Here is a 20,788-nt window from a genome sequence, read left to right on the forward strand (position 1 = left end):
TGTTCTTTTACAATGAACTCCTACATTTCAGCAGTGATTGTTCGAACACAGAACATTTACTTGGTCTTAGGTTTTTGGCAAGTTGGTAGTGAGGTGCTAAGTTCCAGATTGAATATGCATTTGTGCTATTTATGTTTAGTTGGAACTCTTTTCCAATAAGGAGTTGTTAATGGTGCAGAGGACTTTGGACTACATTACTTGCTTTACTGAGAGCCAGTGTTGGCTTTGTAGTGCGCCAATAGTGTGATTATGGATCTTAAAATTGAAACACAATTTGCATCTCTTTCTGAGCCTTTCGAGTCTAATACATAACATTTATAGAAAGACAGTGTAGACTGAAATTCAACAGCCTAGGCGTTAGACCATTAGAGTACTGACAAAGGTCTGCCCTATATGCATAATAATTAGATCAATTAATCAATCAAAATTTGTATAGCACGGCTGCATCACCTGGGAGGGTCTTGAGGTGCTGTGGGGTCATGCTGCAGGATCACATTGTCTGTACTTATTGGTTGAACATCCAAGTCTTGCAGTCCTTCCTGAACTGTTGTAGCAATGCTGAGGCTGTGAGGTGAAGGGTTTAAGTTGCCAGGTGGGAGAAGGAGCGGCCTCTGATGTCAGTCCGGCAGATGTGCTGGGTAGCTGCTAGGGGGGGTCTGTAATGGAGATCCCTGTTATCTTGGTAGAAATTCACTCGTTTGTTGAGATATGCCGGTCCTTGTTGTGCAGTGCCTTCTAAGTGTGGGTGAGCAGCTAGAACTGGCATCTATTTGTGACTGGAAGCCAATGGAGGTTCCAGAGTTGAGGGGTGATGTGTGCCTGTTTGGGGAGGTCGAGGATGAGTCTGGATGCTGTGTTCTGGATGGTTTGGAGTTTCCTCATGAGTTAGGCAGTTATTCCTACATAGAGGGAGTTGACGTAGTTGAGTCTGCTGGTGATGGGAGCTTGAGTGATATTTCGCCTGGTGTTCAGTGGGAGCCATCTGAAGACCTACCTTAGCATTTGGAGGGTGAGGAAGCAAGTGGAGGAGATGGCACAGATCTATTTTTTCATAGATAGCTTGCTGCTGAGGATGATGCCAAGGTTGCAGGCATGTTTTGTGGGTTTGAGAGGAAGATTTAGCTGATCATTTAGTTTCCCAGCAAAATTAATTGGGAGGGGTGTTAGGTGTCAGCAATGTTTCCCTGCGGTTTTTATTTCTACTGGAAGGGGGCTTGGAGGATTGTGTGCTAGGCATAGTAATCTGCTGTAACCTGCTTGACATCCCATCTGGAAAACACACTTTTTAGCCATTATTACCTCTGTTTTATCTAATATTCAATATGATCAAAGTACCTAGAGATGTAATTTCCCCTACAAGTCAGATGGATCTGCTTGTTGTCCACATACATTTGAGATTGGATGTGCTGAAGCTCAGTAATCGGTGCAAAGGTGTTCACTTTCTTGTGGAATAGCACAATGATAGAATCATATAACTTCTGTTGTACTAGATTTCGTTGTGCATATACAGATTTTTTATGACCACATTTTACTGAGTTTCAATCTCACAAGACATCATTCACCAATGAAATATAACATCATTACATATGCGTCAGGACAAGAGCAATGAATAAACATCAACACCGTTAGTGATTCCTTTTAATATAATGCTAGTTTGTGAAATGCCCACAACCCGCCCCATATCTCATCATGTTTTTGAGGGCATCCCCATGCTTTGTATATTGTTTTTTCTTGGAATGCGCACCAGTCAACTCCCTTTCTCCAGTCCTCCAGAGTAAGGGGTTCTGGACGTTTCCAACATCGGGTGTATCCTCTTAGCCACCAGAGAGGCAACTCCTATGAAGATCCTCTTGGCTCTAAGCCCCCAAGCTTCCTCCAGTAGATCCAAAAGCACCATCCAGGGAGCACAATCAATTAAATGACCCAGCATCTCTGATATCTCCTGTCCCACCCCTTTCAAGAATGTCGTCATGGTTGGGAAGGACCAGACTACATGGAAAAAGTTGGCAGTGAGTAGGGAACGTCTGGCGCATACAGCCTGTGTCACGAGGCCCATCATCTGTAGCCTTTGAGCGGTCAAATATGTTGCTTGGAGGTTGATAATTTGGACCATCCACGATCACGAGGAAACGCCAATTCACTTGGGGCCTAGCACGCTCCCTCCAATCATCATCATCCAAGTTGCCCTCCCATTTCTGACTGAGAAGAAGGGAGCGATCACGAGCATTGATCATCAGTGAGCAATAGATCCCTGAAATGGCTCCATTGCCCAACCTACCCATCATGCACTTAGCTTCAAGAGGGCTGTACTTGGGTATCTGGGTGTCTACCGGGAGTTGGGCCAGTAAAGCATGGCATAGTTGGAGATATCGAAAACACTGTGTATGAGAAAGGCTATATTGATCACTCAGCTTGAGAAAGGAAATCAATGCCCCCTCCATGTATGTCCCCCAGGTGTCTTATTCCTATCCAATCCCACCAGGCGACTACCACAAGACTCGACACCTTCTTAAGCCAGGTACCCCACCACAACAGTGTCATAATGTCTGTAAGGCGGTCATTCCATTGGATAAAGCGCAGAGCCGCTTTCAAGCAAAGCAATGTTACCTGGGTACAGGAGGGAGTCACTGGAGACATCGGATTACAAAAAGCAGGCCCAGAAGACCCTCAAACCCCATGAGGTGCAGCTCCAGATGATATGCAGGCTCATCCTATCCCCTGGTAAACCCCTCATTGATCATAAACAGATGCACGGCAAGGTAGTAGCCAAGGATATGAGTAATGCCAAGTCCTCCCTTGAGTTGTGACGTATTCACAGAGGCAAAGTCCAGACCATGTTACTCACCCACCCAAACAAAGGCTGTCAGCTTTGAAATCAGGGACTTGAAACCAAGACCGGGGAATCGGATAGGGATAGTTCATCAGAATATAAAGATATCGGGAAGACATATAATTTTGAATACGCCAATACGTCCCATCTGATTTAGCGGTAGGTGGCTCCAGTCACGTAAGTCCCTATCTAGGGTGGAGGCAAGAGTTTGAAAGTTGAGTGACCAGGTTAGGTTTGGGAGAAAGAAGGTATGAAGTACCTGCTATTTAAAGGAATTCTGTCATACCGTATCTCAGGGCACCAGTGCTGCCCTGTTGCATCCCAAGCCACCACCACCAAGAGTGATTTGAACATGTTAACTCGCAAACTCGAAGCCTCCTCATGAAGGTGCAGGATTTCAAGACATCTAGGGCCCGTAGACTGTGGACCACCAAGGAAGAGCAGTATGTCATCCGCACAAAGAGCAATACGGTCTTCAACGCCCCTTCCCACTGCAACCCCGAATCTGAGCGTCACACCATATCCAGCGTGCCAGAGACTCTATGGCTAGGGCAACAACTGGGGGTGGACAGTGGGCAGCCCTGCTTTGTGCCAATATAGATTGGAAAGGTTTGTTGACCCTGGCCTGAGCAGTGGTAGCGTTGTATAAGAGACCCACCAGTCTGATAAAGGTGGGGCAGAAGCCAATTTGTTGGAGTACTGCTTCCAGAAACAACCAGAAAACCGTGTTGAATGGCTTCTGGGAATTGACATGAATTAAGGCCACATATGGGTCCATACGGTCAGACTGAGAAAGGGCTAGCTGCACTCACTGAATGCAATGTCAGGTGCTTCTGCCCGGCATGAAGCCACACTGGTCTGGATGGATTAAGTGAGATAGTGTCTGGCTCAACCTGGTTGACAAGGATTTAGCAAAGACCTACATGTCCAAATTCATGAGTTAGTTTGGCTGGTTGGAGGAACATCGGTCTGCGGGCTGGCCAACCTTTTGTATAACCACAATAGTGACGTTGCCCAGACTTGAGGGAAAGGAACTGCGTTTCCACGCTTTATGATAGAGGGCCAGCCAGTTGGGTATCAGATGGGTGCAATATCATTTAAAGAATTAAATGTGGAATATGACGGACTAGAGATCAGAAATAGCTAACCCCACCTGCTCCACCATCAGAGGCTGCTCAAGATTGTGGGCCTTGGAGTCAGGAATAGACAGCAAAAGGAGATTGTGATGGAATGGGGTCTCAATCTCTCACAGGGATATTGGGAGCGTTGTGTAGAGGTCCTGGTAGAATATTGCAAAGGCCTGTGCAATTGCAGGTAGCTCCTCGTGGAGCACAATCCTGCTGGAGATATCACGTGTCGCAAGCCAGTTCAGCAATTTGCCTGATTTATCCCCTGTGCCATACACCCGTTGGGTTGATGCTCTCCAGCATTGTTTTGCCTATTCCAAAGAGACCTGTTGCAATCTGGACTGTGCTAATGCCAACTGATGGTCAATGTCTCCTGGGTCCAGACTGTGAGCCTGATACTCAAGGCCAAGAATTCAGGCCTCTTGATCTGACAGCTGCATCAGTTGGTCCTGCTCCTTCTTCCTCACATACTCTTAAAGCAGGCCCTCACGGTAGGCTTGCTTGCCGCTTAAAAGGTCCAAGACAAAGACACTGAACCTTGATTGGTCTGAGTGAAGGCTTTTAGTTCTTCCTCCACAAAGTCTGCACATTCCTGACCTATCAGGTTCCACACATTAAGTCTCCACATCGGTCAGAGGAAGCCAGCTGAGTACCCTATTCAAGGAGGGGTTCATGATCGGATATGCCACATGGCAGGATCCAAACAGACTGCATTGTTAGCAAGTCACAGGTCGGCAACCAAAGGAGATCAATTCTGGATTCTGTTTTGTAGGATGCGGACATGTGTGTATATGATCATTGTCTGGAGTTCAACAACAGTCCAGCGTCACAGAGACCAATGGAGCCAGCTCAGGAGATCAAGCATGTGGAACGCGCCACCCTACTCGGGCATGGAGCATTGACATGTCCCCCATGAGGTCTGGGACTGGGTTGAAGTCCTGCCTATCAGGGACATCTCTGGGGTAGGGCCACCACCAGGGATTGGAGTGCCTTCAGAGTCGAGTGCAAGAGGTGTTGGGGAACTTGGCAGGAGACACAGTTATGGAGTTTGGTTGCCATGCACCCTTTAATGCCCACATATCTCCCCTGGGAGTCCCCGTGGACCACCAGACCACCAAAAGAAAGGATCTATGGAGGAGAATCGCCCCCTCACTTGAGCCTCTAGAGAACCACTTTGCGAAAGATGCACTCAAAACCAAACCTACCAAGGAAAGGGCAGTTAGATCCCAAGAGGTGCATCTCCTGGAACAGGATCACATCTGCTCGATATCTCTTAACATAGCGCAACACAGCAGATTTTTTTATACGGCCCGAAAAACGCCTCTAACCATTTGGAATGGGGCCAAGAAGCTGATGAAGTAACCGAGGGTCCTGCAAAAGTGGGGACCTGCCAGTGTGCAAAACCATGGAGTCCGAAACCTGACTAGGAAAAAGCACGGAAGAGTGCCCTTGTGATGTATGCCTGAAAAGAAAACACAACTACAACTATCCAGCTCAAAACAGCATACCCCCCAACATCCCACCACCCCATACTTCCAACCCGAAGCATCCTTTGCCCATAAATCATATCCAGGCCCAGATGGGATACCTGTGGACCTTTATAAAGCCGATCGTTCTGAATGCTGCAGTGCAGCTAGGCCTCCCTTTGACTTGGAAATCAGCAGTGATAGTACCCATTTTTAAAAAGGGAACAGACAAGACCCCACATGCTACAGACCTGTTTCTTTACTCAAGTCTGTAGTGAAGATGGTGGGCCCATCATATAACAGCACATAGAACTGTCGGACCAATCTCATAATATTCTCTGCCAAGTTAAATAGGGGTTCCAGGAAGGAAAAGGTACTAGAGAAGTGGTTCCTGAACCTCAACCTTACAAAAGGAAAATATGTATTTGCAAAGCAAGGGACTGTCCACCTTGTGCTTATGCACTTGAACAGTGCCTTTGACAGGATGATCAGGTTTCAGCTATGGTCAAATTTACTGGTGTTAGTGCTACCCACTCCACTGATTGATTTTTTTAAGGGCACTGCACTCGGATGTGAATGCTTCAGTGAGATACTGCATGGGTGGGGAATGTTCTGAATCTTTTTTCCTTTCACGTGGGATTAGACAGGGATGTTTGCTAGCACCATTACTTTTCCTCTTATACATTAATGGACTGAACACGTACTTGGCCGCACATTGGAAAGACTTGCACAAGGTCAAATCCGTCCTTGTGCCTTCCCTACTCTACGCGGTTGATGCCTTACTGATGACCATTTTGTCAACTTTATGGATGGCTTGGAACTGAGGTGATTAGCAGCAAAACACATTACATGGTATGTGGGAGAAAAACCTCTAAAACTAGACCTATCATTATAAAGGGTAACAGGGTTACTAGGGTGCCATGGTTTCGGGTTACTTTTCATACCTGAATAACTGGCATACATGTCTATCTAAGCGGTGCCCTCGCTCTTCTTTAGTCTATGGTGCTCTTTTTAGATTTTCCAAAGAGATTGGCAATAAATCCATATTACCATACCTTCAGATCTATAATTTTAAATGCCTACCAGTAATTTTGTATGGTGCAGCTATTTGGAGATATCGAAATTCTAAGGATTTACAGTGAGAGGAGAATTGTTTTTATAGGCGGTTGTTTGGCTTGGCTCCTAATAGCTTGTCTTTATTTGTACATGAAGATTTGGGCTTTGACCACGTCGAGGATTCTATGAACCTGGCTTCCCTGATACTGTAGATCGCAGTGTGGTCTTGGGATCACACAGGATTTAACAGGGATGTGATTGAGGACTGCCTTGGATGAGAGTACAATCTCAGAATTCTATAGCTGAGCTATGTTGAGTCTGTTGCTCAGACCTTGGGCTGCCAGACCTGTTTCATAAAAAGCATCTCCTTAGTAAAGGGGATAGAAGAGTAATCTGGGATTGGTTTTCACGGCATCTAAAGGAAGTTAGGGATTCAGAGGTGCTCATGAGGGTGACTTCTAGATCGCTTCTGTCCGTTTCAAACTACGGCAGGCCCTGAACCTTACCTTCTTTCTGTTACCCATCCGTGGGAAAGATCACTTTTCACAACATTACTGATGGGGTCTATTTGTCCACTTATCTGTTTTCCACCTTGACAGTTTGACCCAAAAATGATTGAGGTTTGCCCTTGTGAAGGTTGCTCACAGCAGACTTTGGAACATTTGGTATTGTTCTATACATTTTTATTAGTTTTACAATGTAAGCATTTAATTCCTATTTTAAAATTGAGGGAATTTTGAGAGTTTTGGCCTGCCTTTTTATATTTAAAGTTATTATCTGACCATGCAGTAACCCTGGACGTCTCCTCTTTCCTGAAAGGTGTTTCATATTGAAAAAGAATATGCATTCTTAATACTGTAAAATAAATTTGTGCCATATGGGTGCAGCAAATTGGAGTGCTTTTTAATTTATAAAAAAATGTTACATCATTATCATGTTGGTTTTATTATATATATTTATGTATTGTGATGTTATGTCTTTTTAATTTTTTCTTTTTCTGATTATATTGTATAATCAAATAAAGATTATCCATTCATTATTCATTCATATCCAGATTTCTTAAAACCAATCTCAACAAAATCTCAACAAAATGTTTTTATCGATTTAGTGTATGTGACTGCGAGTAATTACCAATGGGTGAGATTAATTCAAATATTCTATCCATTGCTTTTTTGTATACTGTAGTGTGTCGCCGTAAGTGGGACGGGTATACCCAGATGTGGGTCCCATGGACATTATGTCACTGGAACCAACCTGTACCTGGCTGATGAACCCTACCTAGGGCAAAACGGGTCCTGGGTTGCTTGTGTTCCAGTTCAGGAACAACCTGGCCTTGGAGTTCTGACTAGACTATTTCCATTGGAGAAGAGTCAAGGCCATTTTGCATATGGCTGGGTCCAAACAGAGGTAGCATCGTATGCAAAATAAAGATGGACTATGATGCAAATCAAGTAATTACCAGTGGCTGAGATTAATTCAAGCATTCCATCCATCACTTTTTTGTATACTTTAGTGTGTAGTCCTAGGTGGGACGGGTATGCCCAGATTTGTGTCCCATGCACAGTGTATTACCGGAACCAAGCTATACCTGCCTGTAGAACCGCTAACTAAGGTGAAACCGGTCCTGAGTTGTTTGTATTTCAGTTCAGGGAGGGCCTGGCCTGGCAGTTCAGAATGGACTGTTCCCATTGGAGCTGGGTCAAAACTGAACTGCATATCACTGGGTCCTAATGGAGGTGGCCTGAGATGTGGCCATGAGGAATTAACAATGGCTGAGATTAATTCGAGCATTCCTTCCATCTCTTCTTTGTATACTTTAGTTTATTGATTTGTGAGCAGTTCTGAAATAGTCTATCCAGTCCTCATTGTGGCCAGACTGGAATTTGGAGGTCCACTGTGTCTTATACATCTGAGAGGTCCATGTTGGAAATCTGCCAATTGTGGCCCCCTAATTATTAGTGTGTCATGACATAGCACCCAATGTGGGCACCATATGGTTATAAGCTGATATTTTATACATGAGACCTGTTCAATTTCACAATCTCCAAAAGTAACATTTAGGTCTTTTTGGACAAAATTGGAGGCAGGTGCTTCTCGTCTCTCCCACTGAGTTGTGCCCTTATGGTGTAGAGGTATTTAGAGTCAGACAAACTTGTCAGAGAATCTCTTGCATCTGCAAGTGTTACAGTGATGGCCCACTCTGAAACCCAAAAGTCAGTATATACAAAAAGGTTGGTATTTTATAATGATTCAAAATTTAGTATGTGCTATTCTATAAATCATGCAAGTAAAACCTTTCATTTTAATAATACGCACCTCAGCAAGTTAGAAATTAGATTAGAGTGGAACCTACAACCCAGACATTATTCATCACATATCACTAACCTATTAGATTAAAATCCACAACTGTATTATGCTGAGCTGCCTGCAGCTTCATGTATTAAATCATAATATTTACAGAATCCTGTGATGCCGCCAGTATACCGAAAGGCAAGTAGTCCTCAAAGTGTGTCCTTTACACGTAGGACCGGTCCCACCAACTGGTTAACCTTCTTCCTACACCAATGTGCTAGGTTCTTTTAAATCTTTTTTGTTTTAGGAAGTTTTTGGATGATGGGGGGGGTCTCGCAGTACTTGGTAGAATGCCTTATCAGTTTATTAGAAAGTCTTTGGAAACTACAGATCTTTGATCTCCAGAATTCTGTCAACTTGCACAAGGTCAAATCTGAAATTAAGCTTTTTAGCTCCCTTAAGTACTGTAGGAGAGAATGGTAAAAACCTTACCTGCCTAACTGACCGCAAGCAGCAAAAACAAAAAAACTTGACAGTTGGCATGCACAAACCTTGAGGCTTAGAAACCTCAATTATTAGAGCATTAAAGTCCATCCCTAGCACACTGTAGTAAAGTAATTAAGCTCTCAAACTATAAGTGCAGGAACATGGACTGTATTAACATGCATCTCAGACTGGGGCACATGTACCATTATCAAAACATATTTAAAAAGCATGCTCACACACGACTCTTGCGTACCTGTACGCCAGACAGTCTGTAACCCAGCATCTCCTCAGGAACCAGCAGACCAGCTTTCCATGCCATAATTAGCAGGATCTATTTTTACCTTTTCTTCCTTAATGAATTGATGGGGCAAATGCTGTCGGTCCTGCATAAAGTAAATGCTACACACTAATGAGGTCATACTGTAGACCTTATCTTTTTAATCTACCCTCATTAGAGAAGGGACAATCTTCCCCGCTAATCTGGTCAGATCGTTTCCAAATCCCTTTTAGGTCGAGCCTAGACAGAGCTTGCACTGTCAGGATGTTATGTTGTATGTACTTTGTGGGCTTTGACTCCTTCCAATCGCTTTGGATTTGTCTAGTAGGTTGTCATGTCAAAATCCTTGCTTGCTTGTGGGTAGTTTGGCTTCCTGGTCCCTCCTTTTTGTAACTTGTTCACTTCTATGGAATATTGTCCTAGGACTTGTCGGCTTCTGTTCTTTTTCTATTTTAAAAATTCTGAATAGCTCTTCAGAGCTCTTCGTGCGATTCCCTCCATCAGCGGGCGTCCCCTCGCAATCGGGACAGCCTTGAGGTTCACTGTCCCTTTAATTTTGCATGGTGTCCTCCTGGCCCTCTCTGCCGATTGGCCGGGGCCTGTGGCTTTAAATCCTGGCTTCACAGCTCCGCTTGTTTTCACCCTGAGTGAGAACACATTATTTTGTTCTGGGCCTCCTCCTTCTATCTCTGATCTATTCCTGTGTTTTCTCCACCCTCCATGCCACGCACTCCCTGCCCCTGTACTTCAATGTGACCAAGAGTTATATCTATTTCTTTCAACAGCTCCCTGAGTACTTGCTGAGTCCCTCCGGCTGAAGTCTTCATTTTGCCTAGTACATGTGGGCATTGTTTTCAAGCGTGTTTGTACAGAACCGCAAATGCAAATTCTAAACATAATGTTCATTTTGTACCTTAGGACAGATTTCGAGTGTCATACAGTATGTTGCATTTACATTTATGATAGTGTGACGTCATCTCAGCTCGTCCCTCCTATCTGTCCCCTGTCGCCACTCAGTCCCCGGCATATTTTGCATTGGCAGCGTGCTTTTGAATGACGTTTCCGTAACTTAATGTGAGACTTTAGTAGGTCCCAAACAAGAAAATATATATATTGTTACTTCTGAAACGAACACTCTCTTGTATAGTGCAGCCGTGTGTGGCAGGGACGGCATGTTTCCTGGGACATCTGCAGTGACAGACCCATGCATGTCACCCCTCGTGGGTTTTAGCAAGGGTGTACTGCTCTCTGGCACATTTCTAAGCTGTTAATTTGTACAACAAAAACTCTACTGCTGAAATCGTAACTAGATTTCTGTGGAGTCTGGCACTGGACCCCTAAGGAATGAGGGTCGGACACAGATGAATTAGGTTCATGCAGGTATTTATTTCTCTTATATCGGGGAGAGCCAGTCTACTTGTTTTCCACACCACGATCCCAGTCTCGCCGGCGTCACATCACTCCCGCAATCCCCTGCGGTGGGTCACCTGACTCGGGGAGACTAGACCGCAACACTACACATCTTCCCCCTTAACAACAACAGCAATAACTGCAACTGAGGACCCAGGTAATGGGGGAGAGGGAGACAGAGAGACAGAGAGACAGAGACACAGAGAGAGAGAGAGAGAGAGAGAGAGAGAGACAGAGAGAGTGAGAGAGAGAGAGAGAGAGAGAGAGAGAGAGAGAGAGAGAGAGAGAGAGAGAGAGAGAGAAAGAGAGAGAGAAAGATTCACAACTGAAAGTCACTGAAATGTTTTGGTAGCTTCAAAGCGCGGCCCTTGCAGGTGTGGGTTCCGATCCCTTGCTCTCTTCCTCCCCGGTGTTCGGCTGACCTTGTGCTCTCCTCCTGGTCTCTACAAGGGGCGTTAGAGGTCTCACGCGGGATACCTGCATCGTCTGCATCCAGGCTGGGCAGACACAGCGTTAGCCGCCTGGTTGACTGTCCTTCCGCATTGGCTGAGGTACTGGCCTCACTCCTGTTGCAAGTTTCCACTCCCCCGCTCACTGAGTCGGTGGATGGTGCTGCTACTCCTGCGATACTGGTGCTTTCTTCTAGATCGCTGTTGTTCATGCCCCACTGCAAGATCTTGTTGCACTTGGCCATCCTGGATTGTGACCACACCTTGCCATCGCTCAACTAGGCAGAGCGGGTGTATACGTCCACAACTCGCAGGGGCTCAGTGAATTTGCTGTCTCCTTTAAGGCCAGGGTGGCCCTTCATGACTCGGACCCAGTCACCTTCCACCAGTGAGGCTTCGTGCATATTATTCCGTTTGTCGTAATGTGCCTTGTAGACCCGTTGTGCCTTCCCTATGTTGCTACGAACGATGACCGGGGACCATTTGCTTTGGAGTCGCATGGTCATCCAGGCTGTGTTGTCTCTGGTGAAGGGTTACCTGCCTCTGAGGATCTTGAACGGGCTGTAACCTGTCAGGGTGGGTGTGATGCGGTAGGCCACTACTGTGTTCCTGACTTCGGACTCCGAGTCCTTCCCGGGGCTGATGGCTGCCTGGATCGAGCCCATGATGAACTGATTAAAACGTTCCACTTGGCCGTTGCCCGCAGGGTGGTAGACCGGAGTGCATTTTGCCTGGATTCTGTCGCGGTCGGTGAAGACTGTCCACTTGGCTGACGTAACCTGGGCTCCGTTGTCACTCGTGATGGTCTTGTGGATGCTTTCCCTCAGGAAGATGTTGGTGAGGAAGGTGATGACGACGTCGGAATCTACTGATTCACTTAATTCGACTTCTGGCCACTTTGAGTAGCGGTCCACAACTACGATGAGTTGTTGGGGTGTACCCCAGGTGTCGAGGACAGGGACTACAATGTCAACGGATAAGTCCTCCCACGGGTTGTTGGGAGTGGAAAACTCGGCCATGGGGGTCTCAGGGTGATGAGAGTTTTATCCGCTCTGACGCAATGGCCCCATATTTGCACGAACCTCTCCACATGGTTGTCAATGGCGGGCCACCAGTACAGCAGTTTCATTCATCTTTTTGCTTTTTCCGATGCCCAGGTGGCCTCCTGGTTGATGTGGAGAATGTGGTCGTGTTGGGCCTTTGGGGGCACCACTTTATCGTCCCGCAGCAGAAATATGGAGTCATCACCAATGGAGAGCTCATCACGGACCTCCCAGTATTTTCTGAGGTTGCTTTCTGTGTGCTTATTCTCTGGCCAGCCATGCGTGATGTACAACTTGACTTGGGAGATTTCCATGTCCTGCATGTAGGCTTCTGCCCAGTCGTGGGCACTGATGGTGTGTTCGTGATCCGCCATAAAGGCGACGCTGTAGTCGTCCCAATCAGATTGCGTGACCGTTCCCTCCATGGCTGCTGCCCTGCTGAGGAAGTCTGCCCCTCTGTTCTGCGATCCAGGGATGTACTCCACCTCGTAGACAAAGTCCGAGACGTAGTGTCATTTTTGCGATGCGTGGGGTGGCTGTCACGTTGCCTCCGGACGTGAGGACTTTGATCAGGGGCTTGTGGTCAGTATGGAGCATGACTCGTAACCCCTACAGGTATTGTCGGAATTTCTCCATCACCCATATGGAGGCTAGCATTTCCTACTCCTTCATGCTATACTTCACTGGGGGTAAGGGATCGCAAGGCCAACCCCACTGTTGTCTCAGTGCCATCCGTAGCCCTCTGGGAAGGACTGCTCTCAGTACTTTGTCACTGGGGTCCATGGTCAAGATGCTGGACGCAGCGCCGTCAGAACTGTGTAAGGGAACAGCCTCCCAAATATCTTTTTTGATGGCCAAGAAATCCACTTCTGCCTCCTCCGACCAGTAAAAACATTCTTCTCTTTGAGCAGTTGGCGTACCCATACCGTGTACAATTTTAAGAAGCAGCAGGAATGGCTGAGCCACGGGCAAACATTACAAGTATCTTTCAGCCAATAAGGTTCCCGCAAAGAGTACCATTCTATTTCTTTCTTTTTTCCTGTTCTGAGAGAAACTTTAAACAAAAAATCTCTCAATGGAGGCCTGCAATAAAATGAGATAAACGTATTGCACGAGTAAAGGCATTTCTGATGATCAGTACAAACAAAAGACCAGTATAAATAAAACACAGTAATGTTCGCAATTGGAAACAATCACAAATATTAAAATCTAAATTTTCAGACACTCCGATTCCAACTGGGATTCTATTTAAAGTGGTATTTGTACGATTGTTATGGGGTGTGTACCCCATTAACCATGTGCATCCTTTTCCTAGGCAATAAAGTACTAGTTATTTATACTTTACTGTTCGAGAAACGTATATAGCACCCACAGGAGAGATGAATGTGCAACCTGCAGGCATGGATGTTCGTGCCCTTCATCCTTTGTAGCTCAGTACATTAAGTATCATATCACCGGGTAATAATAATATCTCTTAAAACAGCGCCAAGAAGCAGGAGGAATCCAACATGAAGCAGTTTATAGACAAAAAAAATGGTGCTGCTATTTACTCTACGAAATGAACTACGTGTATTTCTTTGTCAGGCTCGGCTCTTTGTCATATCTTTCCATATTGATTGTTTAACGGGCCTACACAGTCTGTATGCCAAATAATATTACAATTCGTTCAGTGTATTCATCCATTCCTTTCTTTAGCCTGTCAAGCAACACTTTCGTAGGTACCTTTGATTTGCTTGTACCATTACGAAGGAAATCTGACTTTGTGATACACGTTATTTCCAGAATCACAATTGTCAGTTTCTTCACATTATGGTTTTCAATACAGGAATACACACTTTTACCTTACTCTCTCTTCACCATTATTTGATTTTCTATCTTTTGCCCTCTTCCTCTGTAAATCTCTGACTTTCTCTCTATAAGTCTGTCTCTTGCACCAGATTCTTCTGTCATTGAATTGCTTGTGTGGGAGTGATGCAGCGCTCCTCAGGAAATAATTTCTAAATCCATGTCACCTTTCCCTGAAGTATAATTTCTAACATATTCTCAAACAGTGGGCCCATAACACTGTCAATCATCCAATAACCACTTACACACTACTTCATGGATCGGTGAAATTCAAAGAAGAGCTGCTGTATCATAGTGGAGTACCTAAAACTAATTTGCATATTTTATACTATTTACACCTGCAGTTTAGATGCGTTTACCATGGTTTGCATAAATACACTATTTATTTAGACACACCACTATTGAAGTCAATGGATCTGCTAGTAAAAAATTAGGCGTAGCAAAACTCAAGACCAGCTTGATTCCCTATTTATCTAATTTTAATTAATATCAACTTCAGCATGTCTAAGATTATTCATCTTAATTTATTTATTTCAGAAAAATCGACATTTAAACATAAGGATTTAAATTCAGGACAGCTGACATCAGTTATTTAAGAAAAACTCCAAGATAGACATTTCATTATTTTTATATATCAGGTATTAGCAAAAGACAGATAGTTCCCGAACTAATCATCTATTTCACTAACATCCCTAACTAGACTCTCAGATAAAATGCATTTCTCTGTAAAAAGAAACAGAGTTAGGCAGGTGCTTACATATCAGGAAAAATCAGCATTCCAGCAGCATCTCTGGACAAAATCGAAGAGAGCCATAAAAATAGCACTTTTCATCCCTTTTTTACTAGCTCTATCTATCTAAAAATGTAACTTTTAACCTAAATGCGAGTTCTCATTGGACAATTTTGGGGTGGATGAGCATCATTTCGTCATCGAAAATTAAAATTTCCTTCCGTCCACAGTTTTCTAATGGGTCCATTGTTCTAACATGAGTCATGTCTAGTCCTGTTCCCTAGTTGTAACTTCGGGTTTCTTTCTCACATTCTGTACCACTGTGCTCATCATTTTGGCAGCCATCTGCACTTCCAGGCTAACATGTCCTTGAACTTTAGTCACTCCAGGCACAAGCAGCTCGCATTCAGTCTCGCGCATGCGTTTTTCTTTTGTGGCCAAAATAATCGAGTGACTCCATTTTCTTTTAGGCCTCACGAGTCAAAATGGGAACTATCATAGAAACAAACACAAATGAATGTTATATTTAAATCATTTAACCCTTCTGTTTACCTCCCCTCTTACTAAGGTTTTCCTTGTTAATAGTTACCTAGCAAATAGCCACACTTAAACGCGATATACTCACTTTAACCTCGCGTTTTGACACAAAAACACATAAACAAAATCACATTTATGCCGCATTCCATTATCTTAAAGCTGCTCATTAGTTTGGAACATGACAAAATCACATAATTAGTTGATTATATTTGCAACATAAGCAAGATTAATTTCCCGCAAGTATTCATCTAGGTGCATTTCTTATTCTATGTTGGTTAGTCATGCATGGCATTCCATTAGTACGAGTTATCATTTTTGAAGTATGACTTCACAAGGGGTACGCAAAATGTTGCTTTTCCACCTCGCTCCATCAACTACCCCATGTGGTGATTTATCACCAAATACCACCCAAAAGTTTGTAAATTTTATCTCGGAACATGTTTCAAATTCTTCAGATTAGTATATCTATACTTTAGTATCTTTTTCTCTTGTCTCTTTAAAAATCTTTTCTTGAAACTCTTCCATTTCTATATCACATTTTTTTCTTTCTCTTTCTAGTTTCTCCTTGATCATCTTCTTTAATGACTTTCTAACATTCCTTCTTTTTCTATATATACAACATAACCTTTATCATTAAAATGACTAATACTATTACTGTTATTGAAATTAATATTTTACCTATAATTGAACTACCTATTTCTTGAAACCAATGTTTAATTGCTGTTAAACTTTTACCAGATCGTTCAAGAATACCATCAACCTCCAGTGGTTCAATTTCTCTATGCAATTCCGTAATATTTGTAATATACTTTTCAATATTTTGACTTTTATCTGGAATGTATGTACAGCAATGCTGTACCTTCAAAATTCCACATACTCCTACTTCTTTTGCTAATATAATATCAAGTGCAAGACAATTCTGCATTACCATAGTTCTCATAGCAATCATTTCAGTGTTTACCATTAGGAATCCACCAGCTGTGTCTGTTGACAAACGATCTACTATTGTTGACAATCTTCTGATTCGATTTGCATTGAAAGATATTCCCAATGCTGGTATCAGTGCTCCAAAAACATCCCCTATTATTTCCATGACACTCTCTCTTTTTCTACGACTTAATGGTTTACCTATCTCATGAATTCCATTAGTACCTCTATCTACATGAAAAATTTTAGGAAAGACCAAACCCACAAATCATGTCCCATACCAATGGTCAGGCAGCCTATAATAAGCGTTGTTTCCTTATATAAAATATACACCTGGAAAAACAGGATCATTTCCTCCTTTAAATCCCCATCCCTGTTGGATTTCGTAAGTATCTTTACATTGACTTGCTCCTACAAAATAATTGTCATACATGGTATTGTCTCTCCTAATACAAAATTTCCCTAACAATGGAGTGTCTATATTTGCTACATTCACATTTCTTTCGTCAATATTTTCATCATTAAATGTCCAATATTTTGATTTTTCATGCCTCATTTTTTCCTTACGTTTATAAGCAATGCATCTTTCTTCAACCATGTCTAAGAATTCCTTTTCTTCTGCTCTCATCTTAGAGGTTAAATTGTTTTTAAACGCATAGTCATGACTGAACTCATCTACTTCTAAAAAATAGTCTCCCATAACTATAGCAGGCTTTTTCCTATTTAGTGTACTATCTATTTTCAGTCTTGCAAACAGTTCATCTGATTGGAATAATGATACTCTAACTTGCCTGTTTGATAAAACAAGCTTACAAATACTCTACATGTAACTCCATATGTAAGTGGGAGATGATGATAGGTCACCCCCTCAGAAACAGATGCTGGCAAATTTCCACACACATAACAATCGCTAGCATCCATTGTTCTAACATACTCAGTTAACAATCTTGAAAATGTGTTCTTTGTGAAGTCACTTATTGAGCTATCTTGATTGAATTCTGGCCTGTTTACATGCTGTTTATTTGGTTTTAATTCCACATCTTTTTCACTTGTACTCACATTATGTTTCAATTTCACTAAGTTATCTCGAAAAGGTATAACAATAGCTAAAATTATCCATATCAATATTAATAATCCAGTACAAAACAAGCACATTCTGCACCATTTTCTAAAAATAGAACATTTCATTTTATGTTCGTTAGTAACCATTTTTTTTTTTTACACAGCGACTTTTGCTAACAAGTTTTCTTCGACATTACATCACCTATAAACTTTAGTGCTTCTAACAAGTTTTCTTCCACCTAATGTCTTTACAAACTTTTGTTTTCTAACAGAATTTCTTCGATCTTGTGTCACTTACAAAATTTGTCTTTCTACTTACAATGCCCCTTTTCTTTTTCCCCTTCTGATTCACTTTCCACTTTGTCCCTCTTCATGAATTACCACTTTTCTGTGTAGCGCAGTTCTTTACTCACTTTTCCCATTTGTCTTTGGGCAATTTAAGTTTTCCTGACTACTGATTACCTCATCAATTGGAGGCAACACAATGTAAGACCACTCAGGTAATTTTTACTTTTGATTTGGTCTTCTTACTCTCTTTGGCCTTTGCACAACTTCTATTTTCTTTCCCAATGCCTCTCTTTGACTGTTCATCATCAAATCACTTTATTCGATTAATTAAAATCATAAAAGTACACAGATAAATCACATTCATATATACAATATAAAACAATCAGATGGTAAGAGAATCCATATGATAGTAAATAACTTGTTTCATATATGTACAGATAAAAAGGGCTACAATAAAATTCATAGTTCAGTTATACTCCGGTCTCTTAGTTTCTTAGATCCTATGGCTGCAACAAGATAACTAGCAATATTAAAAATGTTCCATGTGTTATTTAGCAATTGCAAATACATTAAGGCAGGTTTAACCTGATGCAAACCCAAACCTCTAAAAAGTGGGATAATAAACCTTTTCCTAATCGATGAATAATGTTTGCAAAAGAACATAGAATCTTGAAGTAAATAATTATCACAGTCACAAAATGCTGCCTTTTCAGGTACTGACCATCCCTGATATGAACCCAGTAAAAGATGTATCTGATTGAACCGAAATTTAGTTAGCAACCAGTGATGGTAAGGCTTTGTTACCACTTTTAAATACGGTTCAATAGAAGGGGTGGTGACTAATAGGAAGTGGGATCTCACCGTGGGCTTTTGTAGTTCCTCCGACTCCCGCTCCTGGAGCATTAAGGACAAAATTTTTTTTTTAACCCACAATATGTCACCTTTAACAATGTTTTCAGGGTTATCATAGATTTCAGGCCGCCCTAGTTTCACAAACATTCTTTTGACATATGAGAGCCACTTTATTTGGTCTCCTCGATCTAAACTGATACAATCTTTTAAAATACGGTGGTTTAATGTTAACTCTGGGTTAAGCCAAGTTTTGATCCAGCAAATAAGAGGGGCCAAACCAATCAGATCACCAACAAACCCCATCCCCTGCTCCTGGTGGACAGCAAATGTTGGCGTAGACTGAGGGATAGATAAGAGACACCGAAACAGTTTGTTTTCTGCCCTTTGCACATCATCCATCGGGATGTAACCCCATATCGGGGCACCATCAAGTGTCAGTGCAAGACATTTGACTTTATAAATTGCCAACAGTGCATCAAATGGTCTCCCCCCGAGGCGATGTGTCAAATTTAACAAGGCTGATCCTGCTCGTGCGAGAGCATTCTTTTTTGCTAACCTCTGAGGGATCCAGCTTTAATTTAATTTAATTTAATAACGATTTCTAAAGCGCCTGGTGACCCAAGGGCATCCCCGCGCTATAAAATTTGTAATCCTGTTGAGGGGGAGGGGGGGAGGAGAGATACTTATAAGGGGACTCTATTTAGGGAATAGGTGTGTCTTTAGTTTCTTGCGAAAGGCCAGGTAGTTGGGTTCAAGTCTGAGGGAACGTGGAAGGGCGTTCCATCCAGCAGCCGCTTGAACAGAGAATTGTCGTCCTCCTGTGCGAGTCTTTTTAAATCTAGGTATGCTGGCCAGGTTCTCATTCTGGGATCGTAGGGATCTGGTTGTTGTGTAGGGGGTGATCATTTTGCTGAGAATCGCGGGGCCAGATCCATTGATCAGCTTGTGTGTTGTGCACATCGCTTTGAATGGCACCCTTTGGCGCACAGGGAGCCAGTGCAGAGCTTTGAGGGCCGGCTTGGCGGACACTCTGGAGGGGAGGTTGGTGAGAAGGCGTGCCGCCGCGTTCTGTGTCCGCTGAAGTTTTGTCAGGGTGGCCTCAGGGGCTCCTAGGTAGACCATATTACTGTAGTCCAGGCGAGACAGTACTAGTCCCTGGATGAGTAGTTTCCTAGAAGTAGGTGGCAGTAAGGGGAGAATCTTGCGGGTTGTGCGTAGGAGCCCGAAGCAGGTGCCCGAAGTTTTTGCTGCTTGTGTCTTCATAGACAGCTCTGGTTCGAGCCACACACCGAGTGTTTTAATTTCACGCTTCGGGGGAGGGATTTCCCCGAATACGTCGGGCCAGAGTGCTGGAGGGATGGTCGTCCATTGCTTCCCTAGGAGCATCACCTCCGTCTTTGACCCATTAAGTTTTAATGATGAATTATTCATCCAGTTGTGAATTCCTGTAAGACAATTGGTCAGGTTTTCTGGGTGGTCGATCAGTTGGGACAGGGAGACGACCAGCTGAGTGTCGTCAGCATAACTTACCATTTTTATATTAAATGGTGTCACCACGTCCTCAAGGGGGGCCATGTACGCGTTGAAAAGCGTCGGACTCAGGGAGGAGCCCTGAGGTACACCGCTTGTGAGTGGAAGGATGGATGATTGGTGATTGTTGTCCCACACTTGGAATGTGCGCCCTGTAAGAAAGGATTCAATCCAACTGAGTGCCGTCCCGGTAAGTCCTGCATCCGGGACAGCTACAACTGTTGTCAAACAATACCCCCAGATATGTGAAAACTCTTACTCCTTGGACCTCTACCCCTCTGCAATAAAATGTTTTTGGTTTACTTCTTCGGGTTCCCATGGCCATGACATGGGACTTGGCGGAATTAACCACCAAAATCCAGCAAGGCCATGATTTCCCGAAGGAGTGCAGCAGCCTCTGTAGTCCTATCGGGGTGCGTGCTCTCTTTGACTGGTATACGAGCTGAGCGTTCCCTTAGTGTAGGAAACGACCCTCTGGGCACAGATTGAAAGATCGTCTGATCTTCTTAACTTATTCACAAATGTTTTTTAAGATATGCTTTTCAAATAATTAGTCTTCAAACGCTGTTTATAAAGTTCAT

At 43.3% G+C, this 20,788-nt stretch overlaps 1 protein-coding gene across 3 annotated transcripts in view; it reads left to right on the forward strand.

Annotated features, from left to right (window-relative positions):
• LOC147692313 (endothelial PAS domain-containing protein 1-like) overlaps window positions 1-20,788 on the forward strand; it is a 595,714-nt gene that overhangs the window by 368,719 nt on the left and 206,207 nt on the right. The window lies entirely within an intron of this gene.

This window comes from Lissotriton vulgaris, chromosome 9 (assembly GCF_964263255.1).
Source record: "Lissotriton vulgaris chromosome 9, aLisVul1.2, whole genome shotgun sequence".
NCBI lineage: Eukaryota > Metazoa > Chordata > Amphibia > Caudata > Salamandridae > Lissotriton > Lissotriton vulgaris.